The following is a 10,155-nucleotide window of genomic DNA, read 5'->3' as shown; positions in this document are numbered from 1 at the left end:
ACTATGGCACAGCACATAGTTATACTGCTAATTTACATTGACAGTGTAACTACTACAGGGTGCAGCAGTGCATTGAACATGCTTTTGGCTGTGGGGGACCAGCCAGAGAAAATTCCCCTCCAGTGGGGTTCTCCCACCCTCTTAATTTGTTCCATTACCGGCTTTATAATATCACCATCATATTAGAATCTTTCTACCTTCTGCTTTAGCATTTTCTAGCAGCTGCTGTAAATTTGCATGCTCTAACATCTCTTTTACAAGTGACAAATCCATATGATACAAGGTGTAGCTTCTTATCAGCAAGTGGCTGGTTTATACACAAAATCACAGCCTCTAATAATAGCTACGTTGCAAGCACACGTATTCAAGTCGTTTCTTTTCAGTTGTCCCCCAAGTGATGTTTTGCAATTCATTCCTCTTTCTCTGTCTCATTCTGCTAGTGGTCTTCAAGGTCAGCTCCTGCAGCTGATGCATCGTGTTCTTCAACTTGTCTGTCCAGCTCATGTTACGGCTTGACAAGCTTTGCAGATGGTGACCTGTAGGTAGGAGGACAGAATCATACCTCCTCCCTCAGTTTATCAGTTCCACTGCCCCTTCCCATTTCTGTGATGCCAAAGGATCACAATACCACATTCACCTTTAAGCCACAAGGATTTACACCTGCCCTGGGTTCAGCAGTAGCAGTCATTTTTCTCCTTCTTAGTAGCTGGTGCAGTGCTGTGTTTTTGACTTTCAGCCTGGGAACAGCGCTGATAACACCGATGTTTTTAGTTGTTTCTAAGTAGTATTTACTTTGGCCAAGGACTTTCTGAGTCTCATGCTCAGCCAGGGAGGAGGGAAAGTCAGGAAGAAGCAGAGACAGGACACCTTACCCAAAGTAACCAAAGAAGTATTACATAAAACAGCAGGTCATACCCAGCATATATACTGGGGGCTCTTACCTGGAAGACCTAGATCACTGCTCGGGTCAGGCTGGGTATCGGTCAGCAGGTGGTGAGTGGTTGTATTCTGTTCCCTTGCTATTTCCCTTATCATTATTATTATTGGTGGTAGCAGTAGTTGTTTTGTGTTATACCTTAGTTACTGGACTGTTCTTATCTAAACCCATGGGAGTTTCATTCTTTCAATTCTCCTCCCCATCCCTCCGGGAGCAGGAGGAGGAACGTGTTGGTGAGTGGGTGAGCAGCTGCATAGTTCCGTGTTACCGACTGGGTGTAAACCACAACAGTTGTTTTTGGCACCCAATGTGGGGCACGAAGGGTTGAGGTAACAACAGATCTGACCAGAGTGTGTCTAATCGTATTTGTGATAAACATTTATTGCTTTGGATTAATAGTCACTCGTCACAATGCTGATTTATTGGCTCTCAAAGTTGTTGCTCTTGATTTGAGATTTTCAGCATGTTGTCCCTTACTTACAGCCAGTATTTGCTGGTTTAGTCTTATTGGCTGGGGGGCTTGGGGTAAGGTTCTTGTTTTGCTGTACTTTATTGGTAATGACTTGTAATACAATAGACTTATTATGATTTTGATCTGGCTTGCGTTCCCCGTGTGGTCACCACCTCTATACTTTGGGAGGTATATAATAGAAGTGTATAGCAATTACACATCTTTTTTTCCTCCTCAGGTGTTCAGCCTATGAAGGAGACATTCCCTTACCTTCCCAGCCCCCTCTCCCCGCCCCCCATCTGACCATTTATAGCATCATTTCAGAGTTCTGAAGGTTTTGAATGGCCTTTTGGTACCCTTGAAACCTGCCTTCTAATTGTGATGGGGATCACCATGTTGGCGTACATGCGGAGTGTGTTTTACCCGCGACCATTTCGTCATCTCGAAAGTCAAGCAGAGTCGCATTTGGGTCTTGTCTAGGGTTAGACAACTATGATACAAGAAGACCAAGAGATCTTCCCCGAGGCTGGACAGTCATGAATGGCAGGGTGTGCTATAATATGGGCACGTATCTAGCCCTGCAGGACCTTACAGTGCTTTGGAACTTCACCACTGAACAAGTGCAAAATCCAGAAAAACTAGTAAAACACTTAAATGAGGTGTGCTGTCATCACAGGCAGCTGCTTAGGCTCTGACTACAACAGAAAACACAGATACTCTAACTCCAAGCACAGCAACAACACCAACTCCAGCGACAAGTACAGCAGCTTCTCAAACCCTGACAGAAACAGACAGAAAGCTGCTGGTGCTACTCAATCCACAAGCACAGTGGCTGCACTAACCCCCACAACGGATACTGCAGCCACTCCAACCACAGTGATAATCATTGAAGCTAAACCAAAGGAGCAGTTCGTGCCAATATTGATTGCCCCTGTATGCAAGGGGAAAAGCAAACAAGAGGCACAAAAGGCAACCTGTACAGTGAAGAAAGGTGAAGAACCAATGCACTTACTACACAGGACAGCATCTGAACAAGAGTTATTATTATGTAGATCAGAGGAAGAGGAAGAAGAAGAGGTGACTTCTTGACCAAGGACCACAACCGAGCTACAGAATATGCAAAAAGATTTTACCTATCATGCAGGGGAGCACACAATCACCTTGCTGATCTGATGCTGGGACAATGGGGCCAACAGTCACAAACTAGAAGGTGGGGAAGCCAAGCAGCTGGGATCACTTGCTAGGGAAGGGGGAACTGACAATGCAGTTGCAAAAGGGAAACAGTCCTTCAGCCTTTGGAGGTGGCTCTTGGCAGCTCTGAAAGAAATGTTTCCATACTAGGACGATGTCATGAGCCAGTCAGCCAACTGGACGATGATAGAGACAGGCATCCAGTTTCTGAGGGAATCAGCCATTGCAGAGATGACCTATTGAAGACTGCATGCTGAGAAAGCATTTGTAGAATCAGATGAAGATTTCCACAGAGTGCACCCGCATCATATGCCCACTGTTTGGCAGCAATAACCTGGAATGACGTAGCACCACCAACAGTGGATGAACTGATTCATCAGCTCTGAAAGTTTGAAGACACCACACACACACACACACCATTTTTCACCACTGAGTTACAATGTCTAGCTAGACAGATGCTGATCCCGCAGCACAAAACCAAACCCAAAACCAGACCAAATTTGCCGAACCTGCAGAGCTTTCGCTACTGTCTAACAGACGGCGCCTAGGCTTACCCCGGGAGCTCCCTGCCCAACCAAGCGCAGCTTTCGCCACGTCTAACAGGCAGGCTTTACCACTAGCCCAGCCAAATGCAGCTTTTCGCCGCGTCTAACAGGCAGGCTTTTACCACTAGCCCAACCAAACGCAGCTTTTTGCTGTGTCTATCAGGCGGGCTTTTACCAAACCATACTTTGCCAGAGATCGGCACCGCGACCGAATCAGAAAAAAAAGCACCTTTCTTACCGTATCAGAGGCCCGTTGTGAGCAGCGGAGGTCAGTTGCGGCTGATGGCTCCCCAAGAATTTCTCGGTGCCGGTGGAGCAGGATCAAGACGCGATCTGCCTCAGCAGTGCCCGCGAGGTCCCATCTGGGTCGCCAGAATGTTAGTGTAAGAACTGACACATAACCACCAGAATGGTTATATGAGGTGCTTTCTTGCAGCGCTGGGAAACCAGGGGCATGCGCCCAAATCTGGCTTTAACCCCGTCACATCGCATTCGCAATTTATACACTAAAATTTCGTAACTAATACATATGCATTAAGGATTACTTCATTAGTCCATTACGATATCAGCCTCTTCTACACTTGCGCAGCCCCCTCTGGTGGTTGTCCCGATGAAGTAAGGAGTCTTCCTCAGGTGAAGTAAGGAGTCTTCCTCCCCTTATTCTTTTCACCCTTCTGCTCTTTGGACAGGCTCCAACCATTATGTGGATGTCAGCATTTTCACTTTCTCGCTTGGCTTGTCCTTTTATGTTGCAATGATTTCACAAAGCTACCCATATTGCAGAGATGAAACTTTCTGCTGCTTAAGATACATGGTTTCCATTTCTAGACAAAGCTTTCTTGTAAGTAATACAAAAATTATGAATGTCTGTATTATCAAGATGCACAGTTAGACAAGGCTTCCCTGTTCTAAACTACAAGGTCTTAGGCCAGGCATCCTGTATCCTTCTCGGTGTTACGTTAGTTTCTACTGCTGAGGCTACCACAGCAAAGTTACAGCATTCTTTTCATATACAGAAGTCTACTCTTGATTCGAAAACTTTTCAAATGTAGTTATTTCTCTTGCTCTATATAATCATTTTATCGTAAAATTTAACTCTTTTTCTAACAATTTCAGCTGTGGAAAAACTTAACTTGGGCAAAGTTTTTTGTTTTGCTGTACTTTATGGTAATGACTTGTAATACAATAGGCTTATTGATTATGCTTTTGATCTGGCTTGCGTTCCCAGTGTGGTCTCCACCTCTATACTTTGGGAGGTATATAATGGAAGTTTTTAGCAATTACATATCTTTTTTTCCTCCTCAGGTGTTCAACCTGTGAAGGAGACATTCCCTTACCTTCCCTGCCTCCTCTCCCCCCCCCCCCCCCCCCCATTTACAGCATCATTTGAGAGTTCTGAAGGTTTTGAATGGCCTTTTGGTACCCTTGAGACCTGCCTGCTAATTGTGATGCGGACCACCATGTTGGTATGCATGCAGAGTGTGTTTTACCCACGACCATTTTGTCTGATCTTGAGAGTTAAGCAGAGTCATGTTTGGGTCTTGTCTAGGGTTAGACTATGATATAGGAGGACCAAGAGGCTAGGGACAATGTGGTCCCTCTCCAGAAAACATCTGGAGAACTGGCTACCCTGGATTTAGAGAAGGCCCCCATTTTCACAAAGGGAATTACAGACCAGTCAGTCTCACCTCTGTGCCTGGCAAAATCTTGGTGCAGATTCTCCTGAAAGGCATGCTGAGGCACATGAAAATCAACAAGGTGCTTGGTGACAGCCAGCATGGCTTCATTAAGGATAGATCATGCCTGATCAATTTGGTGGGCTTTTAGGTTGGAGCTACGGAACTGAGGGACAGCGGCAAAGCAGTCGATGTCATCAGCCTGGACTTGTGGAAAGTGACTGACACTGTCCCACATGACATTCTTGTCTCCAAATTGGAGAGACATCAATTTGATAGATGGACCACTCGGTGGATAAAGAACTGGCTGGATGGTCGCATGCGAAGAGTTGTGGTCAATGGCTCAATGTCTGGCTGGAGACCAGTAACGAGTGGTGTCCCTCAGGGGTCGGTGTTGGGACCGGTCTTGTTCAACATCTTTGTCAGTGACATGGAAAGTGGGATTGAGCACACCCTCAGCAAGTTTGCTGATGACACCAAGTTGTGTGGTTTGGTTGATATGCTGGAGGGAAGGAATGCCATCCAGAGGGACCTTGACACGCTTGTGAGGTGGGGCAATGCCAACCTCATGAAGTTTAACCATGACACGTGCAAGGTCCTACAGCTGGATCGGAGCAACCCCAGGCACAGCTAGAGGTTGGGCAGAGAAGAGATTCAGAGCAGCCCTGCAGAGAAGGACTTGGGGGTGTTGGCAGATGAGAAACTTAACATGAGTTGGCAGTGTGCGCTTGCAGCCCAGAAAGCCAACCGTATCCTGGGCTGCATCAAAAGGAACGTGACCAGCAGGTCAAAGGAGGTGATCCTGCCCCTCTACTCTAAAAGGATGGTGGGGAGGGACTGTTCATTAGGGACTGTAGTGATAGGACAATGGGTAACGGGTTAAAACTTAAACAGGGGAAGTTTAGATTGGATATAAGGAAGAAGTTCTTTACTGTTAGGGTGGTGAGGCACTGGAATGTCTTGCCCAAGGAAGTTGTGAATGCTCCACCCCTGGCAGTGTTCAAGGCCAGGTTGGACAGAGACTTGGGAGACATGGTTTAGTGTGAGGTGTCCCTGTCCATGGCAGGGGGGTTGAAACTCGATGATCTTAAGGTCCTTTCCAAGCCTAACTATTCTATGATTCTATGATTCTATAATAAATCAACCACCAGTCCTACTTCTTATCTGAATCTCTAGTTCCTTGCCCTTGACATGATTTTGACCGCAGGGTTTAAGTATTTGTGTTGAAAAAGCAGATATATTTTTAAAGGAGATGAAATCTTGAATTCTCATTGTTGTCGCATCACCTGTGCTCAGTCCCACTGAGTCTCTTTTGTCTTGGTTAACTGCTGAAACACAGATACCCTTTATATGATCGACACTTGTTCCCAGGAACCTCTGCTGTGGACTGCTGTATGTGAGCAGCCACAGGCTTGGATTAAATTTAGAGTGAACCCTGATAAAGTTAAAGACAGGTTAAAGATGTACACAGCCCACGTTGCCAAAATTTACAGAGTGCACCAGCATCATATGCCCACCCTTTGGCATTGTCGTGGTTTAAAACCTAGCCAGACAGCTTGTTCACTCATTCCCAGTGAGTGGTGCCGAGCTGACAACAATCGAGGTCTGTCGTCCCCCCCCCCGCACCGGGGCTCTCTGCTTCCCCACTCCCGGAGGAACGGGGAGGAGGATCAAAAGAGTGCAACTCCTACGGGTTGAGACAAGAACAGTCCAGCAACCAATGTACAACACAAATCACCACCGCTACCACCAACGACAACAATGATAAGAGAAAATAACAAGGGAAGAGAGCACAATACCACCTGCCGAGAAACGAGTCCAACCCAGAAGACCCTGTGTCTGTCCGGGTAACTCCCAGTTACCCCCCCCGGGCATGACGTGCTGTGGTATGGAATACCTCTTTGGCTAGCTTGGGTCAGGTGTCCTGTCTCTGCTTCCTCCCTACTTCCCCTCCTCCCTGGCAGAGCATGAGCCTCACAAAGTCCTTGGTCAGGGTAAACATTACTTGGCAACAACTGAAAACATCGGTATTATCAGCACTGTTCCCAGGCTGAAAGTCAAAACACGACACTGCACCAGCTACCAAGAAGGAGAAAAACTGACTGCTACTGCTAAACCCAGGACAGGCATCAATGACCTGGCATGACATAGCACCACCAATAGTGGATGAACTGATTCATCAGCTCTGAGAGTTTGAAGACAATCTCAACCCTTCCATCATTGCAACTGTGAAAAAACTGTCCCAGAAGTTCAAACAATTGAGAGACGATCTATCCAATCTATCCAGCTCCCCACATGTACCAACCCACATCTCAGCTATTAACAAAAGGCGTCTTGCTGCTCGAGAGAGAAGATACAGGAGGTATATGCCACGGGCCACCCCATGGTTTTACCTGTGGGATCACGGAGAAGACATGAGAAAGTGGGATGGAAAACCTAACTCAGCTCTGGAGGAACGGGTGTATGAATCAAAGAGGAGAACAAATGTCAAAGATGATCATCCCATGAAAGCTGTGGCTTCAGTCTCTGGTGAGCAGGTTCCCAGATGCAGTGGAGGAGCTGTCTTTACTCCAGCTCCTGTGACAAAGAAGCCTAATCGCTGTCAACAAGATGTAAGTGACCAATGTTGTGATGACTATTAGAGGGGCCATGCCTCCAGCCAGGTGGAGGTAGGGGACAATTGGATTTACCGGACTGTGTGGATCAGATGGCCTGGCACATCAGTCCCACAGGAATATAAGGATCTAGTAGATACCAGTGCACAGTGTACCCTGAAGCAAGCAGGCTGTCAAGGGGTGGAACCCATCTATATTTCTGGAGTGACAGGAGGATCCCAAGAGTTGACTGTACTGGAGGCTGAAATCAGCCTGACTGTGAGGAAGTGGCCAAAGCACCCCATTGTGACTGGTCCAAAGGCTCCATGCATCCTTGCCATGGACTACTTCAGGAGAGGATACTTCAAAGACCCAAAAGGGTACTGATGGGCTTTTGGTGTTTCTGCTTTGGAGACAGAGGAAATTGAGCAGCTGTCCACCTTGCCTGTTTTTTCAGAGGATCCTTCTGTTGTGGGGTTGCTGAAGGTCGAAGAACAACAAGTGGCAATTGCGAACACAGCAGCGCACCGACGACAATATTGCACTGAGACTCCCTGATTCCTGTCCTTAGGGTGATTCATAGAATGGAGAGACAAGGAGTGATCAGAAGGACCCGCTCACCCTTTAACAGCCCCATATGGCCACTGCGAAAGTCTAACAGTGAGTGGAGACTAACAGTAGACTATTGTGGCCTGAATGAAGTCACACCACCATCGAGTGCTGCCGTACTGGACACGCTAAAACTTCAGCATGAACTGGAGTCAAAGGCAGCCAAGTGCTATGCCGCGATTGATATTGCTCAATGCATTTTTCTCAATTCGTTTGGCAGCAGAGTGCAGGCCACAGTTCGCTTTTACTTGGAGGGGCGTCCAGTACACTTGGAACCAACTGCCCCAGGGGCAGAAACACAGCCCTACCATCTGCCATAGACTGATCCAGACTGCACTGGAACAGGGGCAAGCTCCAGAGCACCTGCAATACATTGATGACATTATCACGTGGGGAGATACAGCGGAAGTTTATGAGAAAGGGAGGAAAATAATCCAAATCCTGCTAAAAGCCAGTTTTGCCATAGAACGGAGTAAGGTTAAGGGACTTGCACAGGAGATGTAATTTTGGGGAATAAAATGGCAAGATGGACATCGCCAGATCCCCACAGATGTGATCAACAAGATATCAGCAATGTCTCCACCAACTAATCAGAAAGAAACACAAGCTTTCTTGCGTGCTGTGGGGTTCTGGAAAATGCACATCTCAAATTGCAGTTTAATTGTAAGCCCTCTGTATCATGTGACCCGAAAGAAGAATGATTTCAAATGGGGCCCTGAGCAACAACAAGCCTTTGAGCAAATTAAACACAAGCTAGTTCATGCAGTAGCCCTTGGACCAGTCCGCACCAGGCCAGAGGTAAAAAATGTACTCTACACCGCAGTCGGGGAGAATGGTCCTACCTGGAGCCTCTGGCAGAAAGCTCCAGGGGAGACTTGAGGTTAACCCCTTGGCCTTTGGAGTCAGGGATACAGAGGATCTGAGGCCAGCTATACCCCAACTGAAAAAGAGGTATTAGTAGACTATGAAGGGGTTCGAGCTGCTTCAGAAGCGATTGGCACTGAAGCACAGCTCCTCCTGGCAGCCTGGTTACTCGTGCTGGGCTGGATGTACAAAGGCAAGGTCTCCTCTACACATCATGCAACAGATGCTACATGGAGTAAGTGGGCTGCACTAAATATACAACGAGTTCGTATATGAAATCCCAGTTTGTCCAGGCATTCTAGAAGCCATGATGGACTGGCCAGAGGGCAAAGTTTTAGGAAAAAAACTGTCAGAAAGTGAAAAGCAATATGCCTTTTTTACTGAAGGGTCCTGCCATACTGTGGGAAAACATCGGAGATGAAAGGCAGCTGTATGGAGTCCCCTAAGACAAGTTGCAGAAACTGCTGACCGAGAGGGTGAATTGAGTCAGTTTGCTGAGGTGAAAGCCATCCAGCTGGCCTTGGACATTGCTGAACAAGAAAAGTGGCTAGTACTTTATCTCTATACTAACTCATGGATGGTGGGAAATGCCCTCTGGAGGTGGGTGCAGCAATGGAAGCAGAGCAACTGGCAACGCAGAGGTAAACCCATCTGGGCTGCTGCAACTGTGGCAAGATACTGCTGCCCAGGTGCATAACCTGGTGGTGAAGGTACACCACGTAGATGCTCATGTACCCAAGAGTTGGGTGACTGAGGAGCACCAGAACAACCAACAAGTGGATAAAGCTGCTAAGATTGAAGTGGCTCAGATGGACCTAGATTGGCAACATAAGGGTGAATTATTTTTGGCCTGGTGGGTCCATGACACTTCAGGCCATCAGGGCAGAGATGCAACATATAGATTGTTTAGTGATCGAGGGGTGGATTTAACAACGGACACTATTGCCCAGGTTATTCACGAGTGTGAAACATGCGCTGCAGTTAAGCAAGCTAAACTTTGGTATGGAGGACGATGGCTGAAGTACAAATATGGGGAGGCCTGGCAGATTGACTATATCACACTCCCACCAACTCGCCAAGGCAAGTGCCATGTGCTTACCATGGTGGAAGCAACCACCGGGTGGCTGGAAACAGCTGTGCCCCATGCCACTGCCCGGAACACTATCCTGGGCCTTGAGAAACAGATTTTGTGGCAACACGGCACCCCAGAGAGAACTGAGTCAGACAATGGGACTGATTTCTGAACAACCTTATAGGCACTTGGGCCAAAGAGCATGGCACTGAGTGG

This window comes from Pezoporus flaviventris, unplaced genomic scaffold (genome assembly GCF_033815535.1).
Source record: "Pezoporus flaviventris isolate CSIRO_AGI_PZ_B2104156 unplaced genomic scaffold, CSIRO_AGI_Pfla_v1 ptg000029l, whole genome shotgun sequence".
Lineage (NCBI taxonomy): Eukaryota > Metazoa > Chordata > Aves > Psittaciformes > Psittacidae > Pezoporus > Pezoporus flaviventris.
The sequence above is the reverse complement of the archived record's forward strand: the minus strand, read 5'-3'. Positions refer to the sequence as shown.